Source organism: Camponotus floridanus, unplaced genomic scaffold, assembly GCF_003227725.1.
Source record: "Camponotus floridanus strain SB8 unplaced genomic scaffold, Cflo_v7.5 scaffold98, whole genome shotgun sequence".
Lineage (NCBI taxonomy): Eukaryota > Metazoa > Arthropoda > Insecta > Hymenoptera > Formicidae > Camponotus > Camponotus floridanus.
The window spans coordinates 33330-54819 of NW_020229869.1; the positions used below are offsets into that span (position 1 = coordinate 33330).

The window sequence follows — 21490 nt, forward strand, 5'->3', positions numbered from 1 at the left end:
CGTAGGATAGTCGGCGCTGCAACGACTTACGATATAATTTTGTTATTGCGAAATGCGATTATACAATCCGCAATTTAGTTGTGTATATTTTTATAGCATATAAAGAGTACGTATTAATATTACAATTAAAAAAAATCCCCGCGATTTACATCGACAAGATTATTTATTGAGAAAATTGCATAGGATTATGATGACGTTTGATTCTGTAGATTTATTTGAAAGATATCGACATTTTATATCGAATGCTTCGAGATATATATATATATATATATATATATATATATATATATATTAATTTATCTATCCGTTCCCTGAAGCATAAAATCAGCCAATTATCCAATTTGCAATTGGCAAATTCATTTCGAATGAACGATCAGAATTATTCCGGTGCAATTTACATCACCAAAGCGATCACGCTCAAGGGAGTTTCATACGATCAATGATACCCGGTTTGTAATCGAATGATTCGGCATAATTATGCATTTGTTGTATGTTCCTTATCCATGTAACTTGCAATGAAATGGCGTCAAATGGTAATACTGCGACTATTACGTAGTCGCGCCTATTGTTCTCCCAGAAAATGAGTTCCTGACATTGAAAACGATTCACGTGTCAACGATATACGGCTTAAGGCTCATTTTTCGCGTAACGTTAAATGCACGATCACGATAGCATAAAATTTCGACGACGTGATATTTTGACATTGAATTATTACGCCCGCAGGGAATTATTCGATGACAACGAACATGTAACAAAATGACACGTAAAGATGAAATTTTTGAAATGGATCTTGATTATCGAATATGCGTGTAAAATTACTCACCTTACGAGAATTTCTACTTTCTTTTTCAACATTATATTATTCACGCACTTTTGATTTCCGCAAGACGATTATATCCGCTTTCATATCCCGCAATTAATATTTAGAGAGATATTCTTATTAGTAAGTTGATTTTTAAACGCTGAGACTTTACGATCTTTATTTTAATCGCTAATAAACATCTAGCTTTATTCTCGTAAATTGCGTAAATTTCCGTATGTGTAGGGTATAATATGAATATAACATATGCTAAGAAACTTCAAAGTGTTTTGACGTGGAATCATAAAATGAGAATTGATGTTTTCTTATGTACTGTTCTCCAGAATTTTTTTTCGGAATCTATTTGCTTTGCTATATTAAAATTATGTATCGTAATCACGTTTATCTTTATAAATTTATCTGTATAATATTTTGAAACGTTAAAAACCAAACTTTTGAATCTTATACTAATTATAACAAATTATTAAAAAATTAAAAAATACTTAATCTAACATAAAATACTTAATCTTCCATTAAACACTCTATCTTTCACATGTCGCATAATTCATATATCAAAGTACGTTTTGACATACTGCTATTGCTGTCGGAGACAAGTACATATATTTGCCATGTTCATGACGTTCGCACGACGATACGCACAATAAACGTACAGTAATGTTTATTGATAGAAGCCCAGGAGGTTTCACCGGCGCGCTTTCAGCACTATCTGCTGTATGTAAGAATGGTTTGCATTTCACCGGAGAAACTCTTGCGGGCGACGAAATCATCTTACGTTCGCTTTCCATCCTCCTCGCCGGCTTTGTCCTTGCTCGCGACACGCACTTCGTTCTCGCGAATGCTCTTTTCATGGATTGTCGCGTCGTCAGAACAACATAATCCTGCATCTTGTACGTACCATGCGGATGAGAGAGCGTTTTCGCCTCTCGCGTGTAATGCTAGCCTCTTCTTGTCTGGCAAAGCCATCTGCTACGCGTTTAGGTCTCTCAAACCTCGATAATTAATATTTACAAAATATACATGTAGTATCTTGATTAAAAAAACGCGGCATCTTTATTAACATTGATAGATGGGAGAATGAATTTTGATGATTTCGCGCGAATTACTTGCAATATATGGAATAATGTTTTTCATAATAATAAAGACCTAGTTTTGTCGAAAAAAGTTCGCCAAGGAGAGAGCGTTAATCGCGGCAAGTTTCTTTTATTGCTTGTTTCCCGCCTCGTCTCGCTCGACAGAATAGCGGTTGGAAAATTTATCTTTGGAAAGTGTGTCGATAACTCTTTTTGAGACGCTCCTCCCGCAGGAACGGAAGTGAGAAAGTGTTTCTAAAATCAGAAAATCGCATGCTCAACGCAAACGTGATTGCGATGATCATAAAAGTACTGTTTGATCTGGAGATTTCAGATAGATCATGCCTTATCGCTTTGTAAAGATTTTATGTGCCCATTAACGGCACGATGCGTGGTTTATTTTTTTTATTTGCGAAAGTGTACCCGTTGTCGAGGATTCCTCGTGTAATGATGCGTTAAGAGAACGCATACATTTATCAGCAATGAAATTCGTGATGTGTGCTTGTAGAGATATAGGAGCACAACACCAATATAACTCGACGTGTGTTAATTTATATCAATTTATAGCGGACGTTTTGATGAATAGATTATGTCTTTTATATTTTATGGATGGGTAATTTTCCAAGCTTTTACTTTTGGCCCACTATTTATCGAGTATAAAGTGATTGCGAATATTTTATCGCGTCCGATCGTGTAAAATTACACTTTTCGTTCTTTTTTTACGAAATGGACTTCTCTATATTTATCACAAAAAAAAACAGATTGTAATTTATTACTTAATTTTAAACTGTATTTTTTATGTATACTAGAGACATATAAAGGATTCAACTCTTATGGCAATTAATTTGAAAGTTGCGCTCACCTCGAACATATTTAATTTCATTAAAGCAAGCTCATCGAGCGCGGAGAATACAACGCGGAATCTCGTTCTTTTTTCCGCTGCGATGAAGAAATTTCCGCTTGCAAAATTGCGAGTCGAGTTCACAATAATTAAGCCCCTTTTTGTCGAATGTCGCACGGCGAAAAGAAAGTGGAAGAAGGCCTTTCAAGAATGAATAAAGTTACGTTACTTTTACAAGGTATTCCTAGTCGCATATATATATATATATATATATATATATATATATATATATATATATATGTAATGCCACGTTAAATTTCATGTAATATATTTTTTGCTTCAACAGTTTTCAGTATACTTTCTCATATAATGGACGAGTATTACTTTAATAGAGATTATTGCCACACCGTATGCAATTGATCTCGTTGATCTTCGATTAAAATCTAATATATTTTGTAATATACAATCACTACTTAGATATCTTTTATTGTTGTTTTGTCAAGTGTTATAAAGTCTAGCAGAGCTGTTGTATTTTCTTTCTTTTATATTTTTTTAATATGTCTCACATCAATCTTTACATAATAAATACATATTTTAATTATTTAATTTTTAATATGTATATATATGTATATATTTTCAACAAATTTGATTCAAAATTATACTTAAAATTTATATAGTAAAATTTACACTTTTATTTTATTTTTTATTTTATTAATAAAATAAAAAATATTTCTTTTTATTACTTATCTTGAAATTACGAAATTACTTTTCAATTTTGATGTGTACGAAATATAATCTTTAATATAAAAAATATTTATTCTCTATTCAACAATGACAAAAAAATCTTTACCAATTTATAATAACAAATTTATAATAACAATTGCTTTAAAACGTAAAATTTTAATATCATATATCCTCTAAATAAATGTTTGGTCATGTTTCTATATATTTAGTAACGCGTGGATCTATTTTTCTCTGATCTCCAGCGCATTTTAGTCGTAAAAGTCCGCACTTTATCACCATCCCCAGTTTTATCTTTATCTATCGTAAATCGAGTTTATTCACCGATACGCAGACACAAAGAACAAGACATCGGTGTGCATTAAATTATCCGACATTATCGAAGAATTTTCCATTCTCGGCGTCGTCGATCGTCAAGTATCTCGATCGTAAATGTGTCCAACTCGTGTGTCGAACTCAATGTGGCGCGACGGCCGACAAGTTCCTTCTCGCGACACGAAGTTTCAATCGCGATATGTGTGTCAGCGTGTTAACTATACGTGTGTGCTCGACGTGTCGTGCGACCCGTTTCCTTTGCAGAAGCTGCTTTTAGCAAATCATTCTTGCGAATCCGTACGAATCCCGGAATTGTAAAAGTCTTAGTCAAGATTGAACTTTAATTTCTCCTCGCTAGAAAATCAAACCAATTAAAAAAAATCTATAACTTCGACCATGTACTACGTATGTAAAAAACACACAAGTTAAAACTTTCCTAAAAAAATCACAGCTGACGAAAAAAAGCCACGAGTTAATCATTCTTCTTTGAGAAACCGCTCCTTTACGCTCTATCGCCCATCCTTGATTCCATTCGACGATAAAATCGTGGGGAAAAATATCTCTTTTTTTTTTTCAAAAACAAATTCATGGACAATTGATATCATTTTTCTAAAGCTAAACACGGGTGAATGAAAGAATAGAGCGATTTTCGCGAGCGGCGAACCAGTACGCTCACCTTAACGAGAGCCCTTGAAAATTTTCTTTTTGCACAATATACGCGAGTTACACTATTCGCTCACATTATCACGATGCGCCATATATATTACACGATGCGATGAATTTATTATTTCACGCATTTCGCATTTGCAGTCAAGTCGAGAAACTAATAAATTGCGGTTAATAACGGTGAACTAACACGCGCGTGTAAGGCCGCGTCAGTGTCTCCGAACGCTTTCGATCGTGCGATTAGCAGCGCGACGCGGCGATAGCAAAGTACTCGTGAATTGTGATCAAATTGAATACCGTCGGCTCGGTACTGCACGCTGTAAGGTGGAATGTCACGCGGATTATTAATCGCGCATATATCACGTGCGATTCGCGATGCAATAATTTTCAATTAAACCGTGGAGGTCAAGGCGCGCTATCGACCTGCGAACGTAAAATCTCGATCGCGAAAAAGTGACAGCTCTAAAAGCGCTCGTGCTTTACATGAAATGCTTTTACTTGCTATAAATACGCTCTTTATTACATTCGTGAATACATGGATGATGCAGATTGACTGAAGTTTATGAGATTAGTTGAGGATTTAATGTGTTTTAATATTTAAAGCTAAAAAGTATGATCAAAATATAATCCTAAAAATAATAAAATATTGGAGAAAATATTGCAAAATATAAAAAATATAAAATGATATAAAGTCGAGATATTAAAGATTTAAATGAATTAATATTTAAAAAATTTTGAATTGGTTTTTCTCGGCATCTCTTCCACTTCTTTCAAAAATTCACAGATTTTATTCATTGACGATCGATCATTCACTGATCTATTTTATTTTTTCTTTTCTCTGGCGTGTTATTTGCGCCTCACTGCTTTCTGAGTTCATTTCGAAGCGATTGAGCGAGAGAACACGCATTATCATATAACACCTAATCTGCATCGAACACGGAAACTCGCGTCATCCGGCGAGACTGGTTTTGATGTCGGACAAGATCAACCACGATCGTTGGCGATCTATCGATGATTTATTTCGAATGCATGTCAACGGCGATTAACGATCGGCCGACGTCGGTCCAAATGGACCTTTTTCAATCTTGCGTGGAATAGCGGATAATACGCGATCCGCACGCGATTCACGCATTCCTGAAGCCTAATGTATCGATGTCTTATGTTGCCTCCTAACCGGTATGATGAGATTTTACATAGCTCGTAACTACCAGTTACCAAATCCATTTGGTAACTGGCAACATGCTACGTTACTAATATCTTCCGTGGTTTTCTATTTTCATTCTTTGCATAGCAAATTCTTTATTTTTTAAATTTATGTATGTCTTTTTTTTTGGACAAATAAAAAATTTTTTTAAACAAATATTATTTTAAAACGATGTTTTAAATATGCATTATATGATGCATACTTTATATTCGTTATCTTCAGTCTTGTTTAATGAAAAAATTTAATTTAATATGATGTTGCTATTTAATATTATTTAATGTAAGACTCGTATTCAATGTCGATAGAGGAAATTAAACACGTTTTACTCGTTCAAAGTTGAATGTCCGCTAGAAACATTCGGGCGAAACCTGCTACAAGTTTTAGAATAAACGGTTCGAATTGAATATACAAGAATCTTAATCTCGCGCAATTTTTTCTTTTTGCACACGGTAGCCTTCGGAGAAGCATAAAAATATTTATGACAACGCCATAATATCCCACGTAGTCATAAAATAACGAACGATGAGCGCAACTTTTCTTTCGTCACTAAATAGGATATAGAGACCGTACTTCTGATTAACGTAAAACATTGGATATTGTTTCATTATATTGCGGACATAATGCTTTATGCGATCCAGCGCGCTCGGTCGATCGGAATTCGATTTAAAGGAAAGACGATACATGACATGTATGATACGAGGTTGCAAATCATTCGCATCTCATACGCATTTAAAAATAAATCGATTTAGAAGGCTTTCTTAATATAGAATACAAGGTTGTGCGAGCAACGAACCAAGGAATCATACCTTCCGAGTCCTCTCACTTTTTTTTCACCTACGTTTCATGGCATTCGATTTTACGCGATAAATCGATCGATCGATGGTTCATTCGCCATCGTCTATATTTCCTTCGCTTGTAAACGCCGTACGAGATATTCTCTTTACTGATAGTTAAATTTATCTGTAACGTGCTATTAATAATTGTCACTTGCTATTAATAATTATCACAGTTTACAGCAAATTGAGAGCCACAATGTAATAACATTATTAATCTCTCTAGTAATTAATACATATCGTGAACTGATATTACATATTTTACTCTAATAAAATTCCGAAATGAATTGTCAAAGATCATAAATTGTTAGAATAGCAAAAATTGTTATTCCAGCTTTATGCAGGAAATCGGATGAGAGAGGACCGTAATAGGCTTTCTTATGATTAAATTTAATTATTTTATATTACTCAGAGAATATTATATCACGAACATTGAAAATTCATAGATAATGCTTAATTCTGTTTAATTTCAAGCTGCAAAATCATTAGCAACGCGATATGTTACGCGTAAATTATTAACAATTCGTATCGTTCATTAATAACCGTGAACTCGCTCTCACGGTATTTCGGTCTCTTGGCATTTGATACTAAATTCTGATTAATCTAATTAGCGAGTGTAACTCACGTTACCGTTATCCTGTATGTTGTTTCCAATTACAACCCTAGCGCGTTGGAGATGCCTTTCTCGCTCATGAATCGTGAATTATCGCGATCCGCGCGGGTATCGCAGTATGATTGATACCGATCGGCGATTTTGCGATACTGTTAGGGCGTTAACGGCGGATCTCACGCGACACGGCTCGTTAACTGGTCAACCGAGATACTACCGCGGCTAGGAACGTGGGCGGCCGTTGTGCTACGCGTCCGTTACACATCTCTATGCGATTCTGCATGCATAATTAGCCGGCGTGTACGTGCGTTAATCGCCAAGAGTTTCATAGTAATTGCTTTAGACTATCCGACCTTAATATTAATGACGATTTCTCTTTAGGCTTTTGTTGCGCTTATCTTTGAGTCTCTTCAATCTCGTGTTTTGAACCTGTTTTAATAATTTGAGATTTATCGATTAAGTATTTTTATTATGCAAATGCAGATTGCGTGCGGCTTTTTTCCAATGTATACTTACTTGAGCTGTTATCTTCTTTACTTTACTTGTCGGCACGAAAAGAATATAATGGATGTTTTCGTGCAGTCAATGTAGATTTAATACACATATATGTCTGCACGTGCATCGTAATTATTATATATTTTTTCCGCAAAAATATATAATATATATATATATTCGAAATATGATCTTTTTTGCATTTTTCTATAACATACAGCCATGATTTGAGATTATTATAGAAATGCAAAGCTTTGAAATGTTTTACGAAGATTATGTCATATTTTTTGATAATGGCATATTTAGCAAATATTTTACGAAGAATTGTTATTTATCATATTTTATAAAATTCTACAGTTTCAACTTTCACAAAATCGCGAACGCAACATTTGTACATTTAATATGATAAACGCATTTTAAATTTCGCATCGTTTACTTTGTTTTATCGTGATTTTCAAAAATGCACGAATCTTTGGTGCTATATTTCGCGATGCAAGCATTCTTCCAGATTCGCCAGGCGAGAAAATTTACATAATGCAGATAATTTATCATGCAGGCGAAAAATGATGATGTGTTTATTCTTTTGAACAAGTCGATGATTTTGTCGACTTGCTTATAGTACAATGCAATTTATGATATTTGTTACTAAAGGCTACAAATAACAATTAGATGGATGATATCAAACCAAGAGCATATTGCAAGCACATATTCTTTGTTTTAAGAACTCGATATATCAAACTTTTGAACACAATAAAAATGACGATAAATTCTAATAATTAAAGCTTGTAAGAGACTAATTAATATGATTTTGAATTCAAATTATGTTGCATGTTTTCAACAAAACTTTTACAATATAATCTTCTTAAAGATCACATATGTAAGAAAACTATTACATATATATGCATTAAGATCTTTATCAAAGTCCACAGTTGCAATATCGCTTTGGTTTTAATATTTCTTTCGTCTTCTTTTTATGCTTTAAAAGCTTTCGGACGGAGTATAACGTTTCTTTCAAACCGGACATTGCTTCCCAGCATCTCGTATAGTTCAAACAGTGTTGGCGTATGCATATGTATTATGCAAACGAAATGAAGGTTCAGAATTCGCGGTCGCGCTATCCGTAACGAAAAACGCGGGTCATCGTTTCTCGCGCGTTTAAACGACTCGGTTGGTCCGTAAACGATGCACGAAAGATTACACGATGATAAAAATGGCATATAAAAGGAAATAATGCGACTCAGGTATCTGAGAGTTCCTGTCAACGCCCGCTGCATGTATCAGTCTCGTACACGATTTTAAAGACGTGTCTTCATAGCGTTGTACGGATTTCCTCTTTTCCGGTAAAAACTACTTTCGCGTTTAATTTTAAATAATTTCAGGAAAACGATGTTATCTAACGTCCGAGTTGAAGTAATGAATGCGTATATTTATCCGAGACTACTTTCTCCCCTCGAAGCGGATATCCTCCTTAACAAAATTCACAGACTTGGTGTTTATCGCGTATAGTATGCGAAGACGTTTATTAGAATTCTATATACATATTTTGTAAGAGCAAATATATATGCATAAGACATGTAGAAAGTATTGCCAAAATTAGATATAACGTATTTCACAATATTTTTTTGAGGGTATCTTTTCGAAATATATATATAAATATGTATGTATCTTCTTGAAATTAGATTTTTTTTCGGTTATATATATATATATATATATATATATATATATATATAATTTTTTAAGAAAGTCTAGAGAATTATAAAGATATATTGTACTTTACATATGTATTGAAAGTCATAAATGTGCACTCTTTCAAGAAGAAAAATTAGAAATGATATAAATATACGATGTTTGGTCATGATTGAGCTCCGATGTGTTAACGATAGATATATCTAAGAAGTTTCTGAGGATTCCATTCCTGCGGTGAAATCATTTGTGCATCAGTTTTGCAATGACAGGCTGAGTCAGCCATAGCTTTTTAAAAGTTTCTATCGTGGAATATCATGGACGTCGATAAATTCTCGATGCATGAATGTTGTTTGCTGTCATTGTCAGAACAATAAGACATTGCTGTTCATACGATAATGCATACTATCATGTCCCTGCTTTTATGTAATAATCGTGGCACATTTCATAGAGATACAATGTTGTACCAGCAAATGACTTCAAACAATATTCATATTAGCTGATCTAAAATGGGTCTATTCTCTCTTTAAAACTTTCTACGCTTGTTTTCTATTTTCCTCTTTTCTTCAGAGCGCGAACGTACGCTCGTCTCGCGCTTTAAGTGTAGAAAGTGTTGGAAAAAAAATTATTGGATGAACCACATTTGATGCGCTAACAAGATGGGTAGGCAAAAAATGATTCATGTTGGCAAATTTTTTTGTAATATAATTAAAACTGATTAATATGCATGTACGAAAATTTCTCAAATATAATTAAAATTTTTTAATAACAAGATTGTATAATAAAAACGATATGTACAGAGCCAATTATTCTTTCAAATTTTTTTTAATTTTTTTATTCATGTAATCGATATAATGCTGAAAAATTATCAGTCAGAGTCTACAATATATTGTTTTATATAATAATATTCATCTCAACATTAAACAAGATACGCACATAAGCGTGAATGCGTGTGCGAGAATTGGCATTGAAAGAAGGGCTTTAAAAGAGTCAGGTTTTATAGCAGTCAAATTTGAATCACCAATTTCTGTCTGTCCCTGAGCGCAATGAATATTCTGCTCCCTTGTTACAATTGAATTGATTTTTTGATTGCGAGGTTCACAAAGTGAATGATTCACACCAACAGTATTGACATTTCTTTTATTACACCTAAAAATAAAATAAAAATGTAATTTATATTTAGTGTATGTATGATATCGTAATATTTTAATTAATATTGTATTTTTTTTTATTTAAGGAACTAACTAAAATATATATGAAGCTGATATATCGTCTGAGATTTTATTAAATGAGACGTCAGTTTTATATTAACAAACTAATCAGTTTTTAGAATTAACAAGCAAGTATAGGATTAATATTAAATAACATGACATTAAGTAAGTAAAACATAAAATGGTTTTATTATAAAATTTTATCAAAACATTGTAATAATGTATAATTTTAGCAAAATATTTTTCAGACGCGTCAGCATCCCTCCACTATTTTTAAAAAGTGAAATAATTTCTGATTTTAATACTCATATTTAAAGTATATTCGTTATTATGGATGGAAGAAATGATAAATCGTAAAAAATTAAGAAAGAAAAATTAAGGAAATCTATCATTAAGAAAACATTACAGTAATCATTAGATGATTTAAGATCTATGTGCGCCTTAAAACAATTAATCTTAACTATATTCAGAGTAATAAAGGCTTTTTTTCTAGAAATATTATAAAATAAGATCGTCATTTTTGATTACGTGGAGGTGACATGCAAAATAAAGCTATAAAATTCAACAAAGAAACTAATTTGTATACGTCATCTCTAACGATTGCATTCTCTAACTCTTCGCTCACGGTGCACAAGTAAAAATAAATGTCATTCATGAATAATGACACTAATTTTTTACCAACTATAAATATCTTTTCGCGAAACTAATCATACACACACACATCATATACACATTTAGCGAAATTAGCTTCAAGATCTATTATTCGGGAGATACTTGCATATGTTTCTTGGGTAAGGTTCCACGAGATAACGATCTCTGTTTGAATTTTTCCGCGGTAAAGTCGCTTTCATGCTTATTAGAGAATAAACTGCTCAGTACTGCTACCGACTTCTACTTTTTACGAGACATCTAAAGTAATTTTTGCAACGTTATAAGGTTGAACACGCATATACACACGTGCGCTCGATGATGACGGTCCGAGGAAGTCAATGTCTGACAGGCGAAACGAATGTAGCATAACGAATTATGCAAGCATCTTTCTTTCTCTCTCTCTCTCTCTCTCTCTCTCTCTTCTCTTTTGCAACGATGCGATGCGCGCGCGCGAAAAAGCATTATTCTTCTTTGCGCCTCTGATCGCTCTTACTTTTTGCCGAAGATGATCGCCGCTGCTTTCTTTTCCGTGTTAAGGGATCTGCTTGCCACTCGGAAGCGTGGCTCAATAATTATTGCCGCTCGTGCGATTCGGCGTTAATCACAGTCGGCGTTATCTTTTGCAGAAAAATAGACTTTCTCCGAACGTTTTTCACGGATTCGCAGCGACGTTTTTTCGTAGCATCGAGGACATCGCGATAGGAAAGATGAATGCGAATCGCGCGACATTTGGAACTAACGCGGCTCTAAGCGCGTCTCTTCTTTCCCGGCCGACTCTATTCGCGCCATTGTATCGGCTGTCCTCCTTTTAATGCCGGGCGAAATTACGAGGTTGCGTTTAATTGAGAACTGGCGTGAACTCGGTTCGCTTAAGGATAACGGTGCGTTTTTATTATCTCGTTGGCCTGGAACAATCCACAAGTCGGACTCCGCGGTCCGACTCCAGACAGGATTTTTCATTTCGACATTCGATACGGAAGTACAGGTATATACTTCCTCAAGGCTTAATTAGAGACCAACCATCTTTACGAAAGTGTTAATTTTGACCCAATTTGATGAAATTTCCATTTTGTAATTGGTGAGCGCGTATATATTTATAACAGGGACTCGAAATTCTTAATTATATTAAGCTACTTTAATTTTATTATTATTTGAAATTTATTATTATTTGAATTATATTGAAATTTTTGTGTGTGTGTGTCGGTGCGCGTGCGTTGCGTAACGCATTTCTCTTTTCGGTCCATAAATGCTCTTGCTTATTAAGCTTATAGATATTACTCCTGTATACTTTAGTAAAATAATGAAGATAATAAACATCAATTTTCAACAAGTTAAATAACAGAAAATGAGGAAAGAAAGTAAATTGGTTTCTGTATGTACAGATCCAAATTTATCGAATATAATGGAATAATTTCTAAAAAGTAATCTTATTTAGAAGAGAGAGAGAGAGAGAGAGAGAGAAACATAGTTTAAAATAAAATAAAAAAATTCTTTTGTAAGAGAAATCTCTGTGATTTTATTTAAATATGCGCTAGTGAGAGAAACGAAATAATATATACATACATACATACAATTATATATATATATATATATATATATATATATATATTTACAATTTGTTATACATTTCTGATTACATATATGTCACATTCAAGTGAGACACGAGCATCTTCTTATATGAGAATAATGAAAGAAACTTCCGCTGGTTGTCTAAAGTTGTTAGATAAAAACGAAGGTAACAGAAGTCTTGAAGGAGGAGGGAGGATACACTTCCGTTCTCAGTCAGAAATGACTTTATCAGATCGTTGATGTCAATAATGAGATAGTTCAAGACAATTAAGTTCTACTTACAAATTGTTCCGCCGTGTAGATGCCATCTCGCTTTAATAATCGGGTCTCGTTCATTGTTTCTATGTTTATTATTGTCTCGCAAATGTCTGATATGACTAAAATCTCGCTTCCAGTACATACATCCCTTTCAAAGATAAAAGCTAAATGCAAAGATCGCAAGAATGCAAACAATGCACTTTGAGAAATATACGAAACGTAATATGCACAGTTTATCATTCTAAAATTTTCAATAATAGTACGGCATATAATATTATTAAATATTCAAAGTTTTATAGTTAGATCTAAATAATCCATGAGAAAAATCGACGATTAATCAAGGGCGACCCAGGAAATGCTCGAATCGTATCTCGTCAAGATCTTATAAAGGATCAATGAGCTTTACCGGATCCTCGTCGGGCGAGAGTTTACGATTTTTTCAGCTCGACGCCCACCCCGGTGTGATTTATTCGGATTATAAATCGGCCAGACTCCCACGTCGAGACGCACAACGCCCGCCTTGCATTGGAGGTTGAACGCGTCAATTATATACGACCCACGGTCAGGCTCGGTTTGTGCACATGAAAGTGTTAGCATGTCACGAATCCTCGCGAGCCGGTCTTTTCGCACGCGTACAATCTGTCTTGTTCTGGAAAAATGTTTCACTATTCATATTGGAATGTAATTTTCATTGCAATAATTTTTTATGCAATATAGTTTCACAATTTTTTTATTTGTTTATTATTATAATTTAATCATTAAAATTATGCACTATTAAAAAAGGAAAATAAGCTATCATATTTTTTTAAAAATATACAGAATAATATGAGATATACATATCTCTGGTAACTAGAAAAATAATACTTAGTTACATTACATTAATATATATAATGCAATAATTTTTATTTGAACATTTGCTAAACAAAGAAAAATATCATTTCTTAATATACGTTTTTATATGAAATATAGTGCATATTTATTTTATTAATTATTGTGTAATTATTTAGTAAAAAATTACATTCACAAATGACAGTTCAAATTTGTCATTGTCGCATGCAATATTTTTGATAAATACGATATGCATGAACAGACATACATATTTATTTTTAAATTATTTTATTGATATTTTTTTCTCTTCTTCCTCTCTTTCTTTTTCTCTCTCTTTTCTTATAGTTATATAATTTTATAGAAATTTATATTATCTTTTTAATTAATAAATTATGAGCTTAATTATCTCAACTTATGAAAGGTAGTCCAGGATTATGAGCTATATTTCTCTTTCACTTTTATTTTCTATTGTGCGGATCGGTCCGAAGTCTCTCATCTTGGAGCAATATTTCCTTTGTTCGCGCAATCGAAGAGTGCGTAAGTGTACATGTACATACTTGGAGGTGAAAGGTTTTAATATACAAAGACATAAAAGAGAAATTTAAAAAATCTTGCAATCATAGTTGCGTTTGCAGCAAGTGCGTGTGACGCATGATTGTGAAGATGAATACGCAAAGGAAATATTCTCATTAAAGTCAAGACCTGTGGAATAGAAGCTCTAATAATCAAGGTACTTGCACCTGCGTGACTAACCGCATACTTGTCATTCTCGAAATGATGATAACGATTATGATCATTATGTTTTTGCAGCGAGAGAAACTAATGATCTATGTGAACTTGGCATCTTATTTTTAATAAATTAAATTTTCGATAGTATTGATATGAGTAGTTAAATCATTAAAAACATTTTAATGCATTAACAATAGCTTAACAATGTATTTGTATCGATTTTAAAGATACTTTATGCTTGCGCCGTATTTTTTACAGTTAAAATAAAATAATTTAAATTTAATTTTTCGTTTATTTCAGAAAAAAATCGAAGCAACAATAACAGAGCCAATATGAACCTTATATATATGTTATTACAAGTAACTGCAAACAATAAAATGCTATCGTTTTGGCTAGAAAACTAATTAATTAAAAGTAGATTGCCAAGTTTATATTTAATATAATATTTTTACACTTATCGATATATTTTCATTCGCAATTATAATAAATGTTTACGTATTCACATAATGACAAGTCTGAGACTGACTTGTACGTCCATCCTTATAATAAAATTAAAATAATGTTAATCAGTAATAATTTATAAATTTAATATTTTATAACAATATATGAAAAATTTATAAGATATGTTTTTTAATTTTATAAAATAATTATTATGTATATGTGACTACAATAATTAGCAATATAATTATGTTACATCATGTTCGTACTATATTCTCTCTAATTTTATAGTGATCTCATTTTTTCACTTTATTATTGACGTATGTCGTCTATTCTTCGATATAACTCGTCCCAGAATATTAAATTAATTTCTCTGCCTTTCTTTTTCCCTCCTTCTTCTTTCCTTCTTTTCTCTTCTTTCCTTCGTCAGCCAGATAACTGCGCGACCGTGTCGTATAGCCCGCGGAACGAGTTTTGTAACTAGGCGACCTCCGCAAGGCGAGCGAAGCTACAGAACGAGCGCTTCTCTCTTGTGAGCCCGCACGAAAAGAAACGTACCTTTGCATTCCGTATGCGGAGAGCACATACTGTCGAATAATCATTCTGTAATAAAATGAGGCGATAGTCGTCTTATGCCGCGGATCTCCTTTTCGTGTACAAGCGCGAAAAAGATCAGCTCGCATAAACGAATAAATGCTCCTCCGTCATCAGCGGAAGAAAGAGAAAGAGAGTGCGCTACTGTGTAAAGAGAATTCATGCAGGTAATGCAAGAGATCCGCGATACGCTAGCGTGCAAACCTCAAGATCGCATATTTGCGATGTGATACGCTAATGAGAAGAGAGAACATGAAGGAGAGAGAACATAAAGTTACATATATCGTTTACGTGTTCATAAATAAATGCAAGATGCGCCGTAAAAGATACTACTTGTGCGTAAAATATAAGTACAAAAAAATTGCAAAATATAAATGCATCGAGTAAGTCTAGCATGTTATGATATATAAAAAATAAGAATAATAAATCGTGTGAGTATAAATGCTGTTTTAAATCTGTGAAAAATATAAATATAATCGGATTTCTTTAATCTCTTTAGTATATTAATCTCCATATATTATTTTCGGTAATATTCTAAAAGACCAAAATCACGAAATTTGAAAATTGATCATTTGTAATTACGATACTCGAAATTTCATAACAATTCCGAGAACAATGCCTTCTGAGAATTTTCATACGTGATGTAAGTTTTCGTGCGGTGGTCAACGGAATATGAATTTGCATAAACACCTATACGTGACTTTTTTTTCTCACATAAAGTTCGAGTGTAATTAGATATCCCGAGTGTAGAATTATCTTGGTAATATGTACATCGTGTATTACTGATGCAACGCGATACAGAGATAAAGATTCTCTTCGCATGTAACTCATATCGCTAATGTTCTATCCTCTAATAAAGATTTGAATTGCGTAACTGCTTCTAATCTTTCATTTCTTACGTGCAAATTTTTCGAATAAAATTACATATTGAAAAGGCATGTCTGTTTTTGCTAAGAATTGGAAGATTACGAAGCAGTTGATATTAACAGTAAAATTTACTACACGAACATGTACACAACAAAATAATAAAATTGCATGCTGATTTTCGCTCCACGTAACTTTGTCTCGATGGTTGGTTGATTGGATGATTCAGGAATCTTGTGAATGAAATAATCAATGATGTACTGGCGCTCCTCTTAATGTTCGGATTTTTCTCTTTCAGTTCGCCATCCATTGGATTAATTTCCTCCGGTTGATTCCGCGACGAATTAATCCTCGTGCGGAACCGCAATAATTCCCGCGTCAGATTCAGCGTCCGAATCCTGAAAAGGTAAAATGACAATCGTGCATCCTGCGGAAACGGATGCCGGCCAGCACGCTTGGCTAACTTCTCCCGTTGTTTCGCGACCCATCCTTCCTCCCCCCGACATTGAAGTAGCTTTCAGTGGACGTTTACATTGCAGATATATGAATACAGTATGTTTGGTCTCGCAATGACGTCGACATCATCTTAAGAAATTTACTTATAATATTAACAGCGATATCATCAATGATGAACATATATAATCATTATTATGTACATTTCTTATTTCACATTGTGATCTTTATTTCGAATCATTTAAAAAATTTTATATTTCTATAAATGAAATTTTCTAAATGAAAAGTATTATAATTTTGATATCGTTTGCTTTTTTTACTTAATAGTTTTGTTTAAAAAATTAAAATTAATAACTAAATTTTTATATTAATGACAACAAATGTTTCTAGAATCATTTTGCTCTATATATCGATATAATTAAATGCAATTATAAAATTTTAATTCATGACTATGTAATGAGAGAAAGAGAGAGACAGACGAGAACTTTTTTTATTATATTTGCATTGTTTGCAAATATCTCGCAACTACTAATATGACAGGTATTTTTCTACAATGTAACTCGTTGAAATTAGAGTTCGGAATATAATTTAATTCTACGACATTGTACTTTTGTACTCTTCCCCTGCGTACCATGTGCACCATATGTGCACGGCCAGTTTCAATTCCAGGAGCCTAGTTTACGGATGCAACACACTCACGAACCGATACGTGTGCAACGAACGTACAGAGGAACGGGTTAAAGCGAACATGCGTGTACATGACTGTGTTTATGTGCTTACGAGCACCATGTCGAGATCGCTGCAACACGCGCGGATTTGAACAGCATTTCCGGTTGCATTAAACAACTTTATCTGCAGGATAAAATCGTAGGTGCATAAGTCGAAGATGTCTTAAGGAATCATTAACAGAGAGAAAAAATGTCTATATTTTTATTTCATTTATTCAATATGAAAAATATTATATATTTCTTACTTGAACAGCTAAATGTTAATTCTATAATTTATAATATTTTATTTAAATATTCCCAATATGTTCTAGTCACATTAAATATTTAAAAATGATTTATTTTGATGTTCTCTCATTTTAAGAAGATGAGTTTGATGCTCGATATAAAAGGATATATCTATTTCTTCAAAAGAGGCGAGAGACACAGTTAGTATACTTATTACAAAAAAAATTACATACTAAAATCTCAGTCATAATGATAGACAATACGTGCCGCTTTCATGACCAAATAACTGTCTGAGCTTCGGCTGCTTCTTGTAATCGCGATAATATAATGCGCACACAATTGCTCGTTAATTGACCCGTTTACGTTCCATTGACATAACTTTAGCATCCGTTTTCCCAGATTATGACGTACACACAGACGCGAACGTAATCTGTCCCACATTAGTATAAATGGCGGCTCTTTGAAACAATATTGCGGGAACGGTACACAAATGCTTTCCTGTGGATGAGACCGAATTAATAGAATGAGAATGACACGCAACCTGCAGTCGACAATTCGATTCCCGTTACCGCGCAAGAATAATAACGCGGTGTGCTGTAATCCTTAACCATCCTGCGTTTGACTGCGTATTCGCTATTATTAAAAGAAAAATGTATCTCGGCGGCGGATACCGTTCTTCGTTTAGCAAAAACATCTTATCTTTACGCGAATCTTCGATCCGCCCGCAAAGAACAGGCTGGAGAAAGATATAAACGCGTGATATACGATGGAAAGAATGAGGATCGCATCTAAATTCGCGCGAGAATCTTCGTTCGCCTAATTCGCACATTACAAATACATACGAGGAGCTCCTACTTCCATTATGTGGGACTTTATTTAATCTTGTTTTCCTACATCGCTATCGCGATCAGTCAATGCAACTATATAATATCATTAAAATTCTATCAGAAATATTTGATAAAATATTAGAAAGTTGAAAATATTGGAAAATAATCTATCGATACAAATTTTTAATTTAATGCGTTTCCGTAAGATGTATATACAGGGTGTTTCTTAATAAGTACGAAATTTTAGGAGATGATTCTTTGTCGAAAATTAAGGGGGATCTTTTGCATATGAACATATACTTCTACATCCCTGTCTGTGGAGTTACACTCCTCTAAAAATGGGGATAAAAATTAGGTTTTTATTATAATTTTGTTTTTATTCCAATTTTTCCAACATTTACTCTAATTTTATTTTTATTTAAAAATGTAACGTCTCGTAATTCGAAACCTATGCTATTTAGCATCATGCTGTGCACGCTAATGTATTTTATTTTTTTCTTGAAAACTATTGATTTTATGAAAAAATAAAAATAATAAAAAAGTTTCTAAATCAAACTTTTTAATGCATATTTCTGGATAATCATATTCCGGCCCATTAAAAAGTTCTAATAAAAAATTGAATAAAGGTTATTAGTTTTATTCCCTTATAACAATATAGGAGACTGAAAAAAATGTTAATAACCTTTTTACGAGTAGAAAATACCTAATTTCATTTCTTTAACTTGTTTCAAATTGAGAAAAAAATAAAAATCTTTACCTCCATTTTTTGAGGAGTGTAATTCCATAGGGGGGGATGTAGGAGTATTTAAAAACCCCCCTTAATTTTTCGACAAAGAATCATCTCCTAAAATTTTTTCGCACTTATTAAGAAACACCCTGTATATTGGACGTACATTCCATACTCTCGGTATTCTTGGATTAAACAGCCACGTGGGCCAAGGCGCGACCATACGCGAATCTCGCGTGTTAAGGCGATCGACGAGCAATCTCTTCCTCCACCGGGCGCGGTTGAACGCCCTCGTAACGCCTCGAAGGAGGAATGATTGAGCCGCAGCCGCAGAGCTGCTGTCATTTAACCGGATTAGGAAGCCGGTCGGAGAAGCTCGTGTGGTGTGTCGCGCGCGATATACTCCAGATACAACATAGATATGTGTGCAGGATGCGCGCGTGCACATTACGCACGTCACACGTATGTACGCGCGTGCGTTACCGTACGGAGAGGCCGACAAACCCGGTGAACCAACCAACCTCTCTAATACCGCTGTTTTTACGAGATACACATGTCGAGCACCGGTTGCAGTTTGCCGCGATCCTCCCGCTTTCTGCATGAAAGCCCGACATTCACGCGGAATCATCTTTGTTCTTGAGAATCACGCAAACTAGTAGTAATTAATATCGTGATTATACGGATATTAGAGCATTTTATGTTTCGGCTAATTTTAAAATAACTTCTCTATGCAAGAATACTTATTTATATATAATGAAATATGATATATATAAAATTTTTATTATCGAAAAAAATATATGTTTATTCATACTAATTATACTCTGTAGTAATTTTCAAAGTGTCTTTGGCTACAGGCGTATAATCTTTCATCTTGATATCTTGATAGTTAAATTTGCACCCATATATATAGAGCAATTTATTCATCAATCGTTTGTATATTGAAAGGGAGTGCTCTATAACGTACTTACAACTTGAATTCAAGTGCTTACAGCACTTGAGTGTCGAAATAATTTATGCGGGTTAAACTTCCGATGCTGGTGTGACGCGAATATAATCGAGCAACTTATATCACATATGTATTTGCGATACATATATGTTTGATCATTTTAATAGAAACAAATTATTAAAATTAAATCATTGAGATCGTCTTAAAATATTAATCTAATATTATTTAACATTAGATTATTCTTTTTAATTTCTTCTTTTCGTTAAATTAAGGATAAAATTAAATTTTTGTTATATTGCAAATATAAGAATTTTTTTATTGATAAATACTAATATTCTGTATTTTTATGAATCTTATAATTGCGATAAAAAAATCATGTGCTTATGTCCGCAAAACGATGATTTATTGATCAAGATACTCGTGCAAAACCTCGCAAAAAAAAAGAAATTAAAAGCGATTCGAATAATTTAATCGATCGATTGTACATCACAATGGCGATGGGGCACGCAAACTTTTGCGAGTATTTTCATGTCGAAGTTACGAATCATCACGGAAACGAATATTGGAAGTTTTGCGGTGCGCATCGCGTGCGACAAAATATCTTTTACCTGGATAAAAGGTACGAATTTCACGTGACCGTATTCTCTTGCCAGCCTTGCTTATTTATGCTTATTTGTTCTGAATCGAAAAATCTGCGGTGAAAACTTATTTAATCAAACTCGTAAGCCGCAACAATTTTTACTTATAAATTATCATTATTAATAGAAACGAGAAATCACTAAAAGATATTAATCTTAGGAAACACGTAGTTATTTTAATCTCAAAATACTAAATTTTTGCACTTTTTAATTGGTTTAATAGTTCGGGTAATAAAAAAATTTTTAATTTACGATATATAAATAAGTGTAATTATCAATCGCAACCTATTAACTGTCAGCACATATGACATTAACCTCGTTTTCGGCGTTGTATTATCAAGGTATTGTGTAAGCGATTTCTGCAAACATTTCGACAGTGGATTCCAGTTGAACATGCTCCGATGATTTCCCTCTCTTAACATTACGTCGTTAGTACCGACCCGATGTGTTTAAAAGCGATTACGACAACGCAAGAAAAAAAAAGAAAATCTACTACCTTCTCTGAATAGGAATTAGCTGTAATCAGACG

General features: G+C 33.4%; 1 protein-coding gene across 6 annotated transcripts in view; it reads left to right on the forward strand.

Moving 5' to 3' along the window:
• LOC105248496 overlaps window positions 1–21490 on the forward strand; it is a 58019-nt gene that overhangs the window by 8645 nt on the left and 27884 nt on the right. Inside the window, exon 2 of one of the 6 annotated variants that reach the window (XM_025415128.1) lies at window positions 16716–16823. The exons of the other annotated variants lie outside the window; for them this stretch is intronic. The gene's annotated coding sequence lies outside the window, so the exon portion shown is untranslated. The remainder of the gene's footprint in view (window positions 1–16715; window positions 16824–21490) is intronic. 6 annotated transcript variants of the gene reach the window in all.